This window comes from Ambystoma mexicanum, chromosome 10 (assembly GCF_040938575.1).
Source record: "Ambystoma mexicanum isolate Mex_15411 chromosome 10, UKY_AmexF1_1, whole genome shotgun sequence".
NCBI lineage: Eukaryota > Metazoa > Chordata > Amphibia > Caudata > Ambystomatidae > Ambystoma > Ambystoma mexicanum.
Genome location: NC_090932.1, coordinates 1,571,970,892 through 1,571,990,534, shown reverse-complemented (window position 1 = coordinate 1,571,990,534; position 19,643 = coordinate 1,571,970,892). Strand labels below are relative to the sequence as shown.

The following is a 19,643-nucleotide window of genomic DNA, read 5'->3' as shown; positions in this document are numbered from 1 at the left end:
GACCCTGATAGGATTTCCATCAATGTTGAAGGAGGAGAATTCCTGACCTAATTTTTTGGTGTTCATATGTGTTCCCAGGATTATCAACTCCGTCTTGTCGTCATTCAAGCACAGGCCATGTGTGGCCATCCATGCTTGAACAACGAGATATACCCTGTTCACCAATTCCGAGTCCTTCCTATGATCCCCAGAAAGCGGGAGGAGAATCTGTATACCATCTGCATAGTTAGTGTAGGTGATACCCAGAAGGTCCAGATCATCGAACAAGGGTTTGGTGAAGATATTGTATAGTGTGGGCGAGACGGAGGAACCCTGGGGAACGCCACATAATATAGGGGTAGGGTCAGCTGCGGCTGAAGGGGAAAAAACTCTCATTATTCTTTCGCTGAGGAAAGATTCTAGCGACTTGATGGCCTCAGGAGAGAAATGGGCAGCAGAGTCCAGGTGTTTGCAGAGTACCTTGTGATCGACCAAGTCGAATGCTGCTGAGAGATCAAGTAGGAGCAAGAGTGCTGTTCCTCCTCCATCCCTCAGCTCGTCGACCTGCGTCTTTAAATCAATTAAGGTGGTTTCCGTTCCATGAAGTGGACGGAAACCAGATTGTCTTGCTCCTAGGAGCTTATACAAGTCGAGGTGTTTTTGTATCTGAATGTAGGCGGCTTTGTCCAATATTTTGAGGAGGAATGGCACAGTGGTAATGGGTACATTTCCCCACCCAATCACCTACCCCTGAGTAATGGAAGGCCTTCAGGCTCAAGATGCTCAACATCTTTGCCAAGGCCCCCGGCACTGATTGCTTCCACTGTCTTCAGATGAGTCAGCAAAGATGCAGAATTATTGTACGGCCGTGTGCCTTTGAAATGAAATTAAATGATATTTTATTTATATCGCGCTCGTACACAAGTGTTTCAGAGCGTGACCAGGCAGAAAGGGAGGGGAACAAAGAAAAAACAGAAAACAGCGATCTTACTAGGCCCAGTGACATTTAAGAAAGCGCACAGGGTGGGGGGGAGTGGAAAGTGCGAAGCAGAGGAGAGGAAACATAAATAAATATTAAATAGAATAAATAATAAATAAGAGCTTTAAACCATGGTAGTGCAGCCAGCAAGTGGCAGGTGAAAGTTAGTCAGAAAGGTATATCTGATAAGTGCAGAAGAAACGTCGGAGGGGGACCGTATGGGTACAGATACAGAACTCTAGTGCAGATGGTGGCCTGGAGGCAGTGCCGGAGGGTGGCAGGGTGAGCAGATACCTGGGCCCGAAAGAACAGAGGGTGGCCAGGTGCACAATGCCATGAGAAGAAACAGATCAACGGAGGAGAAGAGGGCCAAAGACAGAGGCAAAGAGGAAGGTCTTGAGAAGTTTCCGGAACCGAAGATGTTTTTCCTCAAGTTTCAAGGTGGCCGGGAGGCTGTTCCAAAGGGAGGCACCAGCCGAAGACGGAGATCTACCCCCAGCTCGTTTTTTTGCGAAACGACTAACCCTGAGGGAGTTTGAAGCAGAGGAGCGAAGGGCTCGAGAGGGGAGGTATTTACGGAGGGATAGTTGAAGGTATTTTGGACCCAGGCCCCAGAAAGCCTTGTGGACAATGCAGAGGGTTTTAAATGTAATCCTTGCATCCACTGGGAGCCAATGAATGGATTTCAAGGCTGGAGAGATACGATCCCAGGGCTTGAGGCCAAGGACAAGTCTTGCAGTCCTGTTCTGGATTAGTTGTAGAGGGCGGAGAGTGGAGGCAGGTAGATTTAGGAAGAGGCTGTTACAGTAATCCAGTCTGAAAAGAACCAGAGCTTGGGAGACGGTAAACTTTTGAGGGAAGGAGAGGAAAGGTAAAGTACCTCTAAGGAGGTGGAGTAAAAAGTTCGATTTTTTTGGAGACATCAGAAATGTGTGCGGAGAAGGAAAGTGTAGAGGCAAAGATAACCCCACGGTTCTTAGCCGCGCAAGTGGGGGTGGGAGGAGGGCCAAGGGAGGCCGGCCAAAGAGTGAGAGGAAAGGATGGAGATGGTGTACCAATAAGGAGGATTAGACATAGATCATTGGCGGCACACCAATTTTGAATGGCGATTAGACAATCGGAGATGAGGGAAGGAGAGGAGGAGGCTGAAGGAAGCCTGAAAATTAATTTGGTGTCGTCAGCATAGCACTGAAAAGTTGAGCAGAACATTGAGATGCTTAAGCGAGAGTTGCCAGGTATTGGTTGAAAAGCCAGGGCGAGAGGATAGACCCCTGGGGAACACCACATGTGGAGAGGGAGATAGAAGATAGGAAGGACCCAAGTTGTACCTGGAAGGGTCTATCCGAGAGAAAAGAGGTCAACCAGGCCAGAGCCTGATCAGTGATGCCGAGGTTGTCACGAAGATGATTGAGTAGGGTGGTATGGTTGACCGTGTCAAACGCAGAGGGAGAGGTCAAGTAGGATGAGGACAGAGGGAATGTTAGAATCGAGGTTAGAGAGCAGGTTTTCACAGATGTTCAGGAGAGTCAGAATGGAGATTAAGCTGAGAGATGGTCAGCTTTTCCAGGAGCTTGCCCAAAAAGGGAGAAATGGAAATTGGGCGGTAGTTTGCCAGACATGACGGATCAGCAGTGGATTTTTTGAGGAGAGGATGCACAAGGGAGTGTTTAAGAGGGGGGTGGGGAGCCAGAGGCAAAGGAGAGGTTGCAGAAATCAGCAAGGGCCGGCGCAAGGGTGTCAATGTGGTCCTTAATGGTTTTAGAGGAACAGGGGTGGACCTGTTTTGATGAGGTTTTCATAGATCGGACTTGTCTAGATATCTCATCAGGGGAGAAAAGAGGAAATGAGGAGAAAGGGGGATGGGGGGTAGCTGAGGGAGGGTCAGCCAGCTGAGAAGGAGAGGGAGGAGGAGTAGGAGGGGGAGCGGAGGAGAGGGTGAACAGGATGTCCTGGGTTTTAGAGATAAAGTGGGAGGAAAGGGCATTGCAAAGATCCTGTGAGGAGAGAGAAGGGGTAGAGACTGCAGCAGGGTTGGCCAGCTCCTTGCAGATTTTGAAAAGTTCGGCCGAGTTGTTAGATGCCTCAGAGACACAGGCTTGTATGTGGACTCTCTTCTTAGTGTGGACAGCAAGTCGGTATTGCCTTTGGAGCAGGCGGCAGGCCAGTTTGTCAGAGGATGAGCAAGAAGCCCTTCATTTCCTTTCCGCCACCCTACACTTCCGTTTAAGTGTAGCTAGATCAGCGTTATACCAAGAATTGCACTTGGCTTTGAACTTCAAACGGATCCTCATGACGGGGGCAAGAGTATCAAGAGTAGCAGAAATAGAGGAGTAGAGAAGAGAGAGGGCTGTGTCAAGGTGTGAGTCAGCCTGGGGTGGAAGGGGGGGGAGGGGTGGTTGCAGCAAAGGCCTCGACTGAAACACGCTTCATGGGCCAGATATCTGAGAAGGTGGGTGGCAATCTAGGAGTGGACTTAGCTTGGGTGGAGGGGTTGGAGAGATGAGAGGAGAGGAGGCAGTGATCACTCCAGGAGAGAGGAGTGATATGGGGGAGTAGAGAGAGGGAGGCCGGATGAGATCAAGACATCAAGTGTGTGGCCAGCCAAGTGAGTTGGGCCGGTAGGATGGAGAGGGAGAGTGAATCGCAGAGGTCGTGAAAGAGTGAAGATGAGGGACAGGTAGAATCAAGATGAATGTTGAGGTCACCAAGGAGGAGAAGTTGAGTGGTGGAGGCCAAGAGGGAAGAGGAGAGGTCAGCCCACTCAGAGAGAAAAAAGGTGATTTGACCTGGGGGCCGGTAGAGAGTAGCAACAGTAAGAGAGTGGCTAGGAGAGAGAGAGAGAGAGAGAGAGAGAGAGAGAGAGAGAGAGCCTGCAGACTAGGCAGTCAAACGAGGAGTAAGCTTGAGTGGGAATAAGAGAGGCAGGGATCCACTCAGGGAAGATAAGGGCTACACCCCCTCCAGGCCGATTGGATCTGGGAGCTGTGAGGATCTTGTAGCCGTCGGGGAGGAGAGTGTCAAAACTCGTGATAGAGCTGGCTGTGAACCGTGTCTCAGTGAGACCAAGTACATCAAGGTCGAGTTCTTCTAGGAGGTGACAGATGTTAGACGAGTGTTTAACGGCCGAGCGAGAATTTAGAGTGGCGAGATGGAGAAGGTTGCCAGACTTAAAGACCTTCCGGGGAGGGGTACAGATCGTAGGTACGCCCTGCGGAGGAGTGGAAGGAGCTTGAGATGGGGCAAAGGAGGAGGCGGAGGAGGGCAGGGTAGCCAGAGAAAGAGAGCAGGGGACAGCTGGAGATGAGAGGAAGTTGATGAGGCGAGGGAACTGCTTATCAAAGAAGAGGAGGTTGGCCTGAGGGCCTTGCAGCATGACAGTACCATTTAGATAGATGTTAATAAAGACTCTGGAGGAGTCAAAGAGATCCATACGTACTTCCCAGCGGGTGCCACCATTAATGGGAGAGGAGGAGACAGGACAGAGCACAGAGATCATATGAGGGGTGCAGAGATCTTGTGAAGGAACGAAAAAGAGGATGTCAGTGAGGGTTTGTCTGGCAGAGGCGCTGGAATAGGTATCAGCGATGGGGAGACCAGGGTTAAAAACCAATATAACCCTTTTGAATTTCTTCTTACCAGACTTTGTGAGAAGTGAAGGAAAGTTGATAGAGAAACAGTTGGAATAGATCAGAGAAACAGATAATGCCATGGGCAGGTAGAGAGAGGAGGCAGTAGGAGAAATATACAAGATCAGAGGTATGGAGCGGTCACTGGGCTAGCAGGTGTAGGTGAACAAAACACACCCAAATTTGACTTTCCCAAACACACCCAAATTTGACTTTCCCAAGATACACCCAAATTCGACTTTCCCAAGACACACCCAAATTCGACTTTCCCAAGACACACCCAAAATTGACTTTCCTAAAACGCACCCAAAATTGACTTTCCCAAAACACACCCAAAATTGACTTCCCCAAAACGCACCCAAATTTCGCTTTCCCAAAACGCACCCAAATTTCGCTTTCCCAAAACGCACCCAAATGTGACTTTCCCAAAACACACCCAAATGTGACTTTCCCAAAACACACCCAAATGTGACTTTCCCAAAACACACCCAAATTTGACTCTCCCAAAACACACCCAAATTTGACTCTCCCAAAACACACCCAAATTTGACTCTCCCAAAACACACCCAAATTCGACTTTCCCAAGACGCACCCAAATTTGACTTTCCCAAACACACCCAGATATTGAAATACAAGGTAAAAGCTAAGGCACCAATTGGTAAGGTAAAAGAAATGATGTGGGATCATAGGTGAGTGCTCAGACGAGAGCATGAAGACAGTTTAAAAAAAAAAAAACAGGAAGAAGGTAGAGTGAAGGTCAGTGAAGTGAAGAAAAAAAAAAAAGAAAAAAAAGGTAGGCAGAAGGAGGGCCCTGGCCTAACGTACGACATACAAGATCCCGTTTCGTGGCCACACTACTCTGTGGGTGTTGGTCATCCGCCCCCTATGTTTCCCTCCTCAGTGATGATGCTGAAGTTCCTCGAAAGTATGCCCCGCTCCCTGAGAGTACATTCATGTCTAGTCTTGAAGACATTTATGAGGAAGGGGGCCTCCATCCGTTTTGGTAAGGAACCCTTCCAACCTAGGGAACTTAAAGACTTCCCGGAGGAGTTCTGTTGCATTAATTGGGGTTTGTATATTTTGTGGCCGACTTGCAGGATGCAAGTGGCCTAGACCCCTCGCTAGAAGTCGACATGCTTACAGCTTTTACCACAGGCAAACCTCAGGCGGCTTTTCAGTGCCTTATTGCTTAGGTGGCAGATACTTTAGGTGGCTCCCTCCCTTCCCAAGGTACAATACGAGATGACAGTCGTCATGGATGAAGGCATAAAGATGGAAGCCCTTTTGCCTTTTCAGTTAGGTGGTAGAGGACACCAGCCTCTTTCTTGACTGTTGACTCTTGACTGCAACCTTGCAAAGAACACAGGCTGGTGCCCTCAGACCCAGATTTCCTGTCTGCCCATGCATCACCTGAGTGCTTTGCTGTGATGGCTGCCACAGGGAGTCAGAAAACAATCTTTTTTCATTTTTTGCCTCCTGATCAGGTGAGCAAAAGTTTGGATGCATGGGACAGAAAGGTTTTTGGCCCTGCAAGCCTATGCCTACAATGTGTCAATGCCTCCTGTGCACTGGCAACATTCTCTTTCGGGCTTTAGTCCATCATATCGGAGGCGGCTGAACACATCCCGGAAGGAGAGATGGGCTTGAGGCCCTGGTCAGGGACGGCAAGGAGACCTTCTGCCAGATCCTCTAATCTGGCCTGGATACCACAGACTGTGTAGTCTGGTTGATGGCTACCAGCACAATCGTTAGGAGATACTCATGGTTTGCCTCGGGTGTCCAGGAAAAATATTTGAACATGCCTTTTGATGGCAACAACCTGTTCAGTACTAAGGCTGATGGGTCCCTAAAAAAAAAAAAAAAAAGTCCAGGTCTCAAAGGTGACTGCAAACTTTCTCTGGCTGGCTGTCCAACATCAGCAACCTGCGGACAGGGGCAGAGGGTTTTGTCCCTTCGCCCACAGGGCTAGAGGTCAAGCCCCCCTCTGGCAAGCAGGTGCAAATCCGCTTCAACAGAGGTGCCCCCAGGGGGACGCTCCACCATTCCCTCTGCTGCATTAGTTGTGCAGGCTTGGCTGGCTCAACACAGTGTTTGGGCCCTCCAACAGTGTTTGGTGGGAGCTTGAAAGAAGCTGGTGACCAGGGGTCGGTGTCGAATTGCGTTCACTAAAACACTCTGTGGGTCCTGGATGTAGAGACAGCAGAGCTTGAGCGTCCAGCTCGGAAATGGGGATGTGGTTGGATGTCGAGGTCAAGGATGACTCGGGCGGTATCCGTGCTGCAGCCTGGACAGCATTGAAGGTGCCCACATTGGCATTAAGGCTGTTCTCAGAAAGTGCCAGGTATCAACCCTTTGATTCTGCTTTTGCTGGGAGACCTAATCCAGTGAACAATTTCTTGGTACTAGTGCAACATATTTCTTTCAAGGGTTGCCACACACTACGGTGATAATCCCTCCTACCAAGTGGGGATACAATGTATATATTCAACAAAAGGAAGGACATAAAACATCTTAATGACACAATGTGTACCCTGCATTAGAATCCTCCTTACTCAACCTCTTAACAAATATGGGCTGCGCGCAATGTATTCAACTATAGAAAAGGTGTTTCATAAAATATCATTTTTAATTCATCTTATCAAAGCACAAGTATCAAAACATTAAAACACACATATACACAACATAGCAGTATACAATCATAAAATGTTTCCACCTCACAAAGTCAAGTCCAAAATACTAGATGGAACACAGTGGCAACTCAATTTTTCCTATTACCCACTGTGTTGTTGGTACTAGTGCAGCCAGCAATTAGGACTTGGTCGAAAACAGTCACCCCACTGTCCCTGGGGATCGTTAAGTGATGGAGCATGCCTATGCCTTCTGTCTTCAGATCACAGGCAGAAACATTTGGGATAGGCTGTATTCACAACAAGGGTGCAGATCAATTCTCAGTTCTAAGAGATTGCTGAAGGACTATGGGGGTGCTTCTCTCCTTTTAAAGGCAAAATACCACAGGGGATTGGGTCTAAGAAAGTCTGAAACAAATGCCCTTTGCCTTATGACATCAGATCCAGAGTACCTTGTCTGCAGGAAATAGACGCACAGGAAATAGTTTGAACAGAAACAAATATGGTGGAACCCTTCACTAGGCCCATCTCCCATCCATGGATACTCTTTTCTCCACCCCTTCACATGCTTGCTGACTTCATAGGGAATCCTATATCTTATGTACTATGAATTCAAAGATTTTGTCCCTTCTCCCCAAGGCGGATGGGGGGCACCCACTTCAGGATTATGGAGGTGAGCCTGCTAAGCAGCATCCTCCTTAGGGGACAGTGCAAGCAGGATCCACTGGAGGTGACCCTCCATCTGGGGACAAGGAATGCCCAAAGAAGCATGTCTCTCCACCTTCCCTTCCCCCTAAGACTTACATGTTTATTGGTTACATGGAAAGTGAGCACTCTGTGTGCAGGGCCCCTTTAATGCCCTTGTGGAAACCAGTGCCGATCAAGCTTCTTCCAATCCAGGGAGATACTTAGACCAACTAACAAGTAGTAAAGGGGCAAGAATCCTGCACAGAGCGAGGAGCGCATGCTCACACAGCCGCACAGAGGAGCAGGTGAGGATGCCGTGGGTGGGAATCCAAAGATGGTGTGGAGAATGCTGTAACTTTGACAAAGGCGGAACCTCGATCCAGAGAGGGGTCACTGAGGCAGGGAGTGCCACCACCACCACCAAAGGCAAGAGATACCAGATTCCTGGGACACAGACACTCACTCTCCCAGAAAGATGAGACTGCTTGGAGCAACATCACTTAAAGGACCAGAGAAGCCCCAAGGAGGGGGTGAACGAACTGGAACAAACAAAGTGGCGAGAGAAGCCTGTAACCCACAAGGGGCCTACCAAGATCATACCAGAGGAAGGGGTGAACAAAAGAAAGAGAGCAAACAGAGGGGCAAGAGAAGCCTGTAGCCCGCAAGAGGCCTACCAAGATCATACCCGAGGAAGGGGTGAATGAAAGGGCGCAAACAAAGGGGCAAGAAAATGGTTTATGTGATTTGCTCTCAGGCATTTCCTTGAATCCCATTTCAACATTCTTTATTTTACTGTGGGTGGGAGAAACACAGCACGCTGCTCTACCCCCATCACCCCCCACATTTCTAGCTAACCAAAACCACTCCCATTCACATATATGCAGTAAAATGCAGGAAAATACTTATGATGAAATACGATTCAAAGAAACTGGCCTGCGATGGCAAGGGGCAGCCCCCAAGCGAGGCCTGTAGCCTGCAAGGGGCCTACCTAGAGCATAGCCGAGGATGGGGCGAAGGAAAGAGAGAAAACAAAGGGGGAAGAAAAGCCCATAGCCCGTGAGGGGAAAACTGAGGTCCAAGGACAGGATGAACAAAACCGAATCGGCGAAAAGCGTCAGAGAAGTCTGTAGCCAGCAAGGGGCCAGCCAGGAGTACACCCCGGTAGGTGTACGAAACCAAACCCACTTTCAGATAGCTCACACAAGCGGCTACTTACCTCTTTTCAAATTACAGAGCTTGGACATCAAGCATTATATCAAATGAAATGTATTCTTATTTTTTTTAAAAAACAAGGAAAGGAATCAAATTTGTATACATGTTTGGAATCTCAGCTATTATTTATTTTTTATTTATTTATAACATGCCATAGCCCGACGGCATCAGGGCGCACATATACAAATTGACATTCAGCAGGTACAGGACAGAAAGGAGTGGTGGGGTGCTGGTGGGGGTCTATTCGAACAATAGAGTTTTCAAATTTTTCCTAAACACAGGCAGGCTCACTGGGAGAGAGTTCCATGCTTTGGCAGCTCTAAAAGGGAAAGATCTGCCCTTTCTTCTGGTGCGTTTGACGTGGGAAATAGTAAGGCGTTGAGTGGAGCAGGATTGCAACGTCCTGCTGGGATTGTCGCGTCAGAGATTGCTTCACGTAGTCGGGGGAATTACCATATAGGCATTTGTGAATCAGTGACAGGATCTTAAATTGGATCCTCTTCTCCGCTGGCAGCCGGTGAAGCTCTTTCCGGAGGTTGGTGACGTGTTCTTTTCTAGAGACGTTACAAACTATCTTCACAGCATCGTTTCGGACGACCTGTAGCTTGCATACACTTTGCTTGTTAGCTCTGCTAAATAGGGCGTTACAGTAGTCCAGCCGAGGCATTATTATGGCTCTGACCAGGGTCTCTCAGTTCTTGCGCAAGACAAGAGGGTTGATTTGACGTAAAACCCTGAGATGATACTGTGAGTTGATGACTACATGGTTGACATGAGCTTCGGACTGAAGCCTCAAATGTGGTGCTTAAAGCTTTTACTTTTTTGTCCACGGGATAAGACAGTCCTCTACTTTGAAGCTTGCCTAAGCCTCGTTTAAACTGTTTGTTGCGACATTGGAGCCAAATATCATGAGCTCGGTTTTTGAGCTATTATATTGTATGTAGAGATGTTGTCTGTGATGAAAGATTATTTTTAAACCTCAGAAGCAGCTAAACATCAATTATAGCAGCACGTGCCTGTTTCTACAGTACTTTATTACAGGAAATGGTGGCAACCACTGATCTACAAACCGCTCTTTTTTTCCATATCCCATGAATTTATGTGAACATTGGTACGGATTACACTAATTTTCACTTTGAGACACTGCCACCCACTGTTCACAATCGCAAATTACAAGATGGGTGATTTCCTTCAAGTAATTTGAACCGGATGCATGAGTTTCTTTGTCCCAAATGGTTCAATTTTTCAATGTTGTGTTAATGACTTAGCATATTTTCAGCTGGCAATATGTTTTCCTTAACTACTGAATTCCAAATGTGCCTTGTTCTGCACAGAATACAAAGAATAACTAAAATGGGAAGCGGTAAAGGCATGACAACCACTCCCACATCAAACATCCTTTTCTGATCGATACCACAATTCCTCTTCAACCACATCAGTAGTTTGGACGGGGTGCCTTCCTGTGATTACCTCTATGTATGAGCTCACTTCTGTGTGGGAAGGACTCACAGTTTACATAAACATCTGTAAGATGGGTGCAGCATGTTGTTTTAATCTCATCAGACAGCACATCATCCATATGTTTTATTAGGTAAGTAGGCAAGATGGCATCCTTGCGTTCGGAAAACGTAAGCATTCACTTGTGAAGGAGCACCCTGCAGAATCATGCTACCCTTGACAATGCATTTGGCGAGGGTGGAAATGTACAGGCTTGTTTTCTGAATCGAGGAAACTATATAGCATTTGAATTCAGTATCAAATTGTCTACCATTGGACGCTTATCAGATATACAAGCTCCCAACGGTGTACTCTTTGGTCTCCTTGGCTGGCCTCAGTCTCATTTCTTCCTTCCTTTGCATTCTTCTCTTGAACAGAGAAGCCTGACGGGCACAGCAAAGCCCCAGCGAGTCCTTGCATGCACCCACACAAATGTCCTTCTCAGAGCCTCAACAGGTTCCTCTGCTTCAGCACTCAAAATGCTTATCCAAGAGATCGTGGTCCTTCGTGCTCAACCACTTAGCAGGGTTCCTTCGTGACTAGAATTGGAGGGCCAGGCGCTTATGCGTGCCGAGAGGAAATTGCAGAAGTCGTAAAAACATTCTACCAGAACAGATATTATCCTCTTCCACTAAGCCATTCGTTTTTAAATTGTGCATTGGTATTTGACAATTCCGAGTTTTCAGACCTATACATGGACTTCTACATCTTATTTTTGTTGTGTGCAGCCTTGGTATGCAAGCCTATGCCAATTGGCTGGATAGATTTGTGTTGCAGCTCCTTGATCCCTGGATTTAAAGTGAGCTTCCCCCATGTATTGGCCTCTGAATTGCAGTGGTTGGCGCTTGGCTAAGGGCACCTCTTTGCTGATCTTGTGGGCCCTGGCTCCAGTAGGCATTGTGCCCGGTTGTTCAAATGCCTTCATGTTTTGTGGTGACGTGTCCATAGCAATACAAGTCTCATGAAAAAAATAAAATTGGGTTGCCTTTTTGATACCTAGTACTAGAACGTCAGGGTAAGTGTTAGTACGGTCAAAAGATTATATGGGAACAGTTTATCTTTTTTAATTCATGCCAAGATTGTTTACTGCATTCATCTCTAGATGGGCGCTCTGAAAAAGCCTGGAATTTTGGTGTAGATGCCAAAATGTTTCACGTGCAATGGCTTCCTTCTTTTTGCAGAGAAGTCCAAAGGTACAGGGCTCCCTCTAGGACAAGGCAAGCCTTGACGGCCGTCTTAAATACCATAAGGACAGGGTAACTGATTCGACTTCAGCAGGAGCAAACCTGTCCCCTTTGAAAGGTAGGGGGAGCGGTTATGACATGATCCCTGAATTGGCATACTCCATTGCCGCATTGAATGGAAACTCTACGAATTTTACTTGGCCATCAATGTTTCATAAGTCTGAAAAAAGTAGTGCCCCCAACGTTTAAAAACTGATCCTGGTTGAGATACCTCTGTGGAAAGATGAGAATCTGATGAATTTAAGGAACAAAATCGAAGCCCATCGCTCTCTTGCAGGGAGCTTCCCCACCTGTTGCCATTCCAACAAGATCCAGGCCTCTTTCTTTCCGTCCCAACACTTTTTTTTAACTCATTACATCCTAGCATTTTGCAAGTGACCCTTAATTTGAATGTGCACACATTTCCTTAGATTTTGAGTGTGCATATTAGTCATTGGCGCGTTCTTTAGAGACCATTTGTAAGAGAAATATGAATGAGATCTGTTGTCAGTGGCCTGTTACCGCTTTTCTTTCACTGTCTCAAGATTCTGCTTTTTAGTATGGGAAAGGGCTCAACCTACTTGTAAGTGGGATAGGAGTTCTGGGTGCCCCTTCAGTTGTAGAACTCTACATTTCAAGTGGATTGTGTCCTCCAACGTATTCCTCATCTTAGATGTATTCCATACAGCTTTGCTGCTCATCATAATTTTTTTCAGCAGAGGGCGCCGTGCGTCGATGTCGTCGAGTCGATAGTCCCTCGAGGGCCTTCGTATAAGTAGCACGCGCGGCGCCTGTTGGCCTCAGTTCCGTTTTTCCGCAGTATGTTGCTTCGGACATTCGGCGCGCCTCGAGTTCTGTCAGGAAATATAATATTACGAGAAGAAATAATGTCATCGACGCCGACCACAACCCCGAGATCGGATTTTAAGAAATGCAAGTCGTGCGGCTCAAAAATGTCGATCACGGACCCACACCGCTAGTGTTTGTGGTGTCTCGGGGAAGGCCACAACATGGAGGCCTGTTCGAAGTGTCAGGCGATGACGGGAAAGGTCTTGCGAGAAAGGAGAGGAAAACTACAGGTAGGTCGGAAGGATCGGAAAGCCTCTAGCGTTGAGTCGAGACCCCATGGGGAAAAATCTCCTCGTCGCGAAAGGCATAGATCCAGATCTCGAAGCGATTCTCATTGCTCGTCGTCTTCGTCGAAAAAGTCGAAGAAACAACGCCATAGATCTCCCTCCACCTCGTCGTCAGACGAGTCTCCGAAAATGAAATGCCCCACAAAACATTCCTCCTCCGAAGAGTGGGAAGCATTTAGGGTCAAAATGATGGAGGTGTTTGACAAAGCGAAGCCTCGGTCCGCGCCTTCTTCGGAAGCCGGCCGGGAGCGTCATCGCTCCGACACTCGCGCGCCCTCGAGCCCGGGTGATCGTAACAGGAAGGATAGAGAACCTTCCGGGATGACGAGCGAAAAACGCTGGAGTCGAATCGACTGCTCGAGGTCACCGACGCCGTCAAAGACCTTCCACACCTCGAAGGGGAAACTGTCAAAGGCGCCTCGACGCCCTCGAAACAGACCCTGTCGACGACCACGATGTCATCGACGCCGTTGACGCCTTTATCGACGTCGACACCGAAACCTTCGGCGCCAAAGGCTCCAACCAAGCCAGGGCAGCTAGAAAAGGAGAATACTCCAAGACATGTATCTTCTTCAAAATCTAGTATTACACCTCCTCCTCCTCCTCCTCTCCCAGAGAAGGTTTTCAAGCCTCTCCCTAGGAAGGAGTTTTTCAAATCCTTGACCTCAATTTTTGAGGATCAGGAGAGATCCGAAGAGGAAGATGTACCTTTTGGAATATGGCACCCAAAATGTCCCAGAATGCTTAATATCGGAAGAAAGCAGGATGAAGGATTTGGTGGAGTCCTAACATAATGCAAGTGGCATTGATGCCTCTCCTGAGAATGATTTTAGTAGACCAGATCCAGGAGAGCATGCCAGTCCATCTTATCGCCAATTAATGACAAAGGTGGTACACTACTTGGGATGGGCTAAACCAACAGCCCAATTCGTCCAGGACGATTTGACAGACATATTGGACCATGGTCCCAATGAAAAGACCCAGTTTTACCTTTTCATGTAGCCTTACAAAACAGGGTGGCAAAGAATTGGGAAACTCCGGATTCTATTCCTCCGGTGAATTAATCCCTAGCATCAAAATACCGCCCAGCCAGTAGCGACCCCGGCTATCTGTCAAAACATCCAACTCCCGAGAGTTTGGTCATACAGGCAGCCACAGCTTCCAACAAACTTGCGTACCCGTCTATCCCTCCAGACAGGGACGATAAGCGTGTGGATGCTTGGGCACGGAAGGTATTTTCAGCCGGGAGCATGGCATTGAAATCTGCCAACTCCACATGTGCCTTGGCAAAATTTTCGTACACTCTGTGGGAGTGCATCGCAATGGCGGCGGAGCACATACCAGAAGGGGAAGAAAGAGAAGGTTTCCTAGCCATCGTTAGAGATGGAAAGGAGGCCATGCAGGAATCCCTTCAATCTGGATTGGACACTGCGGATAGTGTAAGCAGGTCCATGGGCACTAGCATGGTAATGCACAGGTTTGCGTGGTTACGGAAGTCGGGTTTTGCACCGGACGTACAGAACCGCCTCCTGAACATGCCTTTTGACGGGTCTCACCTTTTTGGCAACAATGCTGACGAGAGCCTTGAGAGGTTGCAGACCTCAAAAGCAGCTGCCAAATCTTTAGGAGCTGCTATTAGGCAACCTCAGCCTTTTCGTGCACAAGGGCAATAATGGAGGGGACGATCCTATCGTTATTATACCTTATACGGGAAGGCGAGAGGAATGGTCAGTCAAAGGGGCCAAAGAAAAGCCACTCGTGGTGGATGAGGAAAACGTGCTAAGCCAGCTCCAGCTGCAGCCTCTTTGCCATCAGCGGCTGCAACATCTGCCACAAAACCACTTTGAGGACTTGCACCACAAAACACCTGTAGGAGGCAGGCTGTTGCAGCATCTGCAAGAATGGCAAGCCATTACTTCAGATGTGTGGGCTCTAGAAATAATAGCACAAGGCTATTGCCTTCCTTTTCTAAAGCAACCTCAAAGCAATCCACCAGGGAGACACCCGTTGAAGTTTTCAAATCCGCTCCTACAGCAGGAAGTTCTAACCCTGCTGGAGAAAGGTGCCATAGAACCAGTACCTGCAGCGGAGAGGAACAAGGGTTGGTACTCCCCGTATTTTTCTATCCCCAAAAAGGACGGAGGACTGAGACCCATCTTGGACTTAAGAAGCTTGAACAAGTTCCTCAGGAAGGACAAGTTCAAGATGGTTACTCTTTCTCAGATCCTTCAGGCCCTTCAACTCCAGGACTGGTTGGTGTCATTGGACCTCCAGGATGCTTATTTTCATGTGCCGATTCATCTCAAGCACCGAAAATATCTGACAAATGGAACAATGGGTATTCCCCCATTATGGATGCGCTGCCAGCAAAACAATTATGAAATAGAGAAGTCCTCTCGCACACTTCCTGTGCGATAATTGATCTAGTTAACACAATAATGAAAGTTTTATAAGTTTAATCTTCATCACATCCAATGTGTGTTGTGGCGTGACAGAGTGATATGCCAACACGTGTTTCGACCTCTCTCGGTCTTTCTCAAGGCAAAACTCTGTACAGCAAATGAAATAATATACAATTTTGTAATGCATAAAAATCCCCATTAGTAATCCAGGACATGAAATACAGTGAGCACAACAAACAAGGGTAATGGCAAGTGCATATATACATTACCAGCAGGATGGATGTAGCAACATTGTCACAGGCAGCATATAAAGAAAAAATTCAAGAAAAAAGAATACAAAATAAAAGAACATGTCATTGTTTATATGTATATGATTGGAGTAACATGCGACAATATTCTAAACTAACATCAATACCCAGTTAATACAATTGATGTGCTACCCAGTGCTTGTCCACAAGAAGTGTAAATGTTGTGCATGTAGATCTCCATGCACCATAATAACAATGTGTATATCTTCTGGATTTAAATTTGTGCATGTCATCGCCAGGTGCCAAAAAACCACCAAAACAGCACACATCACCGAACCCATTGGGTCAAAGCTAGAATTAGGTCAAAGATACCCCATGCAATGTTGAAATAAGAAACCAGTTAAAATTGGTAAACACCAGAAAATCCCGTTCCCACACCCTGTAAGGGTAACACGATGCCAAACTCGAATTTAAACGAAATTACCATAGATTGATTGGGTAGTGTTAAATGTCTTGGGTTTATTATCACGCCTGAAAAATCTAGAGAAACAAATCATGCATAAGTCAAAGTTGTGAAACCGCTTGAAATCAGTAAAAATATTTCAAAGGGTGAACCATTACCTTCCTTACCAAAGTTTGAATTATGTCAATGCGAGCAATCTAATTCAGTAAAAACGTCCCGCCTGAAATGGCATGTCTGTTAGAGTAAACCACAACATCCGTTAGTATAAAACAGTTCGCGAGGGGCCGATTCTTGTTTCATCATAAACACTGAACATTAAAAGTGTACGAGCCCCTTACCGTCATTAATCTCTCGTCTACATTGAATCCTGTTATGCTCTGTATATCTAAACGCGGTGCGATCGGCATACCCATTTAATGAGAAAACGAAAGAATTTAGAAAAAAGCACCCTCCGAACACGTGATGGATAATCACGTGTGCGGCGCCGTGCGCGAATAACACATCCGAAGCAAAAGAAGTCGCGATCACATGGAGATTGATCACGTGTGCAAACACGGATCACCTGCAACATTAACACAAAGACTAGAAGGATAACATCGAGGAAAACCTCGATGAGATGCATGAAATAAAAAAGAGAATTATATATACCAATCCACGCCGTTTTATAAAATGAAATAAGTATAAATGCAGATCGCCAAAAACAGTAACCAATTGGGAATACAAAATAATAATATTGTATAGATTAAATTAGCCCATGGGTCAAGCGATAGTGCCTGGCCGGTCCAAATAACTCCTGCAATGACACGCACGAACAGAAAATCCCCCGTATGTCACATACCCTCACCATCTACAAGAACACATGCAGTTCCGTGTCGCTGTTAAGTCCCAGGGTAGTACAACGTAACCTACAGATGGTGCGTGCTTCTAATTGCCGCAATAATGCTGAGCGGTCCCCACCTCTAGGATGAGGTCTTGCCTGCATAAGTCCTATGAACCTAATATCACTCACATTTTCCATTTGATGCTGTTCCTGCCAATGTATGGCTAAAGGTAATTTGGAATCAAACTTCCTCAAGCTTGCGAGGTGTTCCCTGATGCGTATCCGTAATTCCCTAATGGTCGAACCCACATATACTTTGCCACAAATACACAAAATGGCGTAGACCACATATTTCGTCTTACAATTCAAGAAGTCGCGTATTTGAACTGATAGGCCATTATGACAGACAAAATTATCAGCCTGTATGGCAAATTGACAAAAATTACATGAGGCACATTTAAAGAAACCCTTGGGTTTGGGTGGTAACCATGATCTGGAATTGACCGAGTGGGTTGTGGGAGCTAATAAAGAAGGACATAGATACCCCTTCAGTGTGCGATTCCGTAAGAAAATGAATCTCGGATGATCAGCTATATAGGGTGTGATGTTGGGGTCCAGTTGTAACAGGTGCCAATGCTTATTCAATAATTTGTATAACATCTCTGAACCCGTGATCATTACAGAAGGTGCAGTGGGAGAGAATCCAAACACCTCCTCAACATATCGCAGGAGGGGATTCATGGCAGAAATTAAAAGGTACAAAAAAGGAAATTTCTCCAACTCCAATGCTCCCACAAACAAACATGTCAGATTCACTGTCCCTTTAGGGCGAGCTATCGCAACACCCAACATATAATCAGAGGAAGAAGAGGAAGAGGATCCAGGGCAAGGTACGGGGCACACTGCAAACAACGCCAAACCAGGGCCAGTCTCAGGAACCTTCAAGCGAAATCAATTCTGAAAACTTAGTATATAACCTCTCCTCCAGAGTTCTCACCACAGCTGAAGTGTCTCTTTTGAATAAAGGTCTCTCATTTGCGCCAAGTTGTCAACCTGACTTTATTGATTTTCAAATAGATTTGTTTAAGTTTGTACGGAAGTTGAAGCTCAAAAATTTTTTTCATACACAGGTCAAGCAATTTACACCTAGGAATATTCCTAGCTCTCCCAGTCATTTCACGCTATCAGACATTGAGGATACGGCATTATTGTTGTCCTTGTCAGAGGCTTCTGACCTTCAGAAAGGCCAATTAGAACAGGAATTAGGCATACAGCAGTTACCACTTAAAATGGTAGAACACAAGAAGCCATCCAAATTCGTACCACCATCACATGATGAGAGTGTAATAGACACCTTTCATCAGGCTGTTTTACAAGATTTGTATTTCCTCATGGATCATCCCAAGAATAGATTGCGACACCATAATAATCTATCTGAGGTAGAACAACAAGCGTTAACTACACTGATGTTAGATCCGGGTATAGTCATTAAGGAAGCCGACAAAGGCGGCAATATTGTTGTACTTAACAGAGATGACTATATTCATATGGCTAACGATCACCTTGCTACTCCTGGTTGTTACCAATTATTGATAGGGAATCCAACTTCCCAAACGGTGGCCAATTTGTCTGACCTAATTCAAAAATGGCACTCACGTGGACTCATTACTGATGATGAAAAATGTTTTCTGCATCGGACGGCTCCAGTTATGCCGACCATGTATTTTCTACCCAAGATTCATAAAGAATACACTCAGCTACCACAAGTGAGACCGATTTTAAGCGGTTTAGGTTGGGCCACTGAAGGGCTTTCACAATATATCGATACCGCAATTAAAAGCTTGGTTGTTACACTGCCTTCCTATCTACGAGACACTACTCATACTCTACAGTCTTTAGCTTCCATTAAATGGTTAGAGAATTTTTTGATAGTAACTTATGATGTTAAATCACTGTACACTGCTATCCAGCATCACTTGGCACTTGAAACCATTGATTTTTCCTTCAGAAATCATTCGGCTTCTCATGCTGACCATATATCAATGATTAAGGAATTCTTGGCTTTTACACTCAAACATAACCAGTTTCTATTTAATGGTCAATATTACGCACAAACTCGAGGAGTGGCCATGGGGGCCAAATATGCACCCTCCCTGGCCAATCTCTTCATGGGTTTTTTTGAACATCATTATATATACAGCACTCATATATTTCAAGATTATATTGTACTATGGAAAAGATACATTGATGATATTTTGTTGGTTTGGAGTGGGTCAATAGAAACTTTTCTACAATTTACTGACTATCTGAATAACAATACATTTGGGATCGAATTTGTGGGACATATTAGTACCAATAGAATGGAATTTTTGGATCTCGTCATCACGATTATAAATGGTCAAATACAGACTCACACTTTCAGAAAACCAACAGCCGTGAATTCGATTCTGCAGGCTACTAGTTGCCACAAACGCACAGTGATAGAGAACATACCTTTTGGAGAATTTTATCGTGCACGACGTAATTGTAGTAATTTGGAGGAATTTACTGACGAGGTGTCCCAAATTCAAACACGGTTTAAACAAAGAGGTTATTCAAATCGTTGTATTCAAAATGGCATAAATCGGGTGAGTGTTATATCACAAGATGAGATGTTGATGGACCAGGGGAGGCAAAAACCCGCTGGGTTCTCTGATGTACGCATCATTACCAAATATGTTCACAATTCAGAGATGTTATACAAA

The 19,643-nt window shown here is 46.1% G+C and overlaps 1 protein-coding gene and 1 long non-coding RNA gene across 7 annotated transcripts in view; one reads left to right on the top strand and one right to left on the bottom strand.

Moving 5' to 3' along the window:
* Window positions 1–19,643, top strand: part of CABIN1 (calcineurin binding protein 1) — a 1,968,820-nt gene that overhangs the window by 1,737,571 nt on the left and 211,606 nt on the right. The window lies entirely within an intron of this gene.
* Window positions 15,397–16,300, bottom strand: LOC138493366 (uncharacterized). The gene is made up of 3 exons (XR_011276400.1): window positions 16,247–16,300; window positions 16,101–16,156; window positions 15,397–15,515 (listed from the first exon to the last, which is right to left on the bottom strand). It is a non-coding gene; the product is annotated as an uncharacterized lncRNA (long non-coding RNA).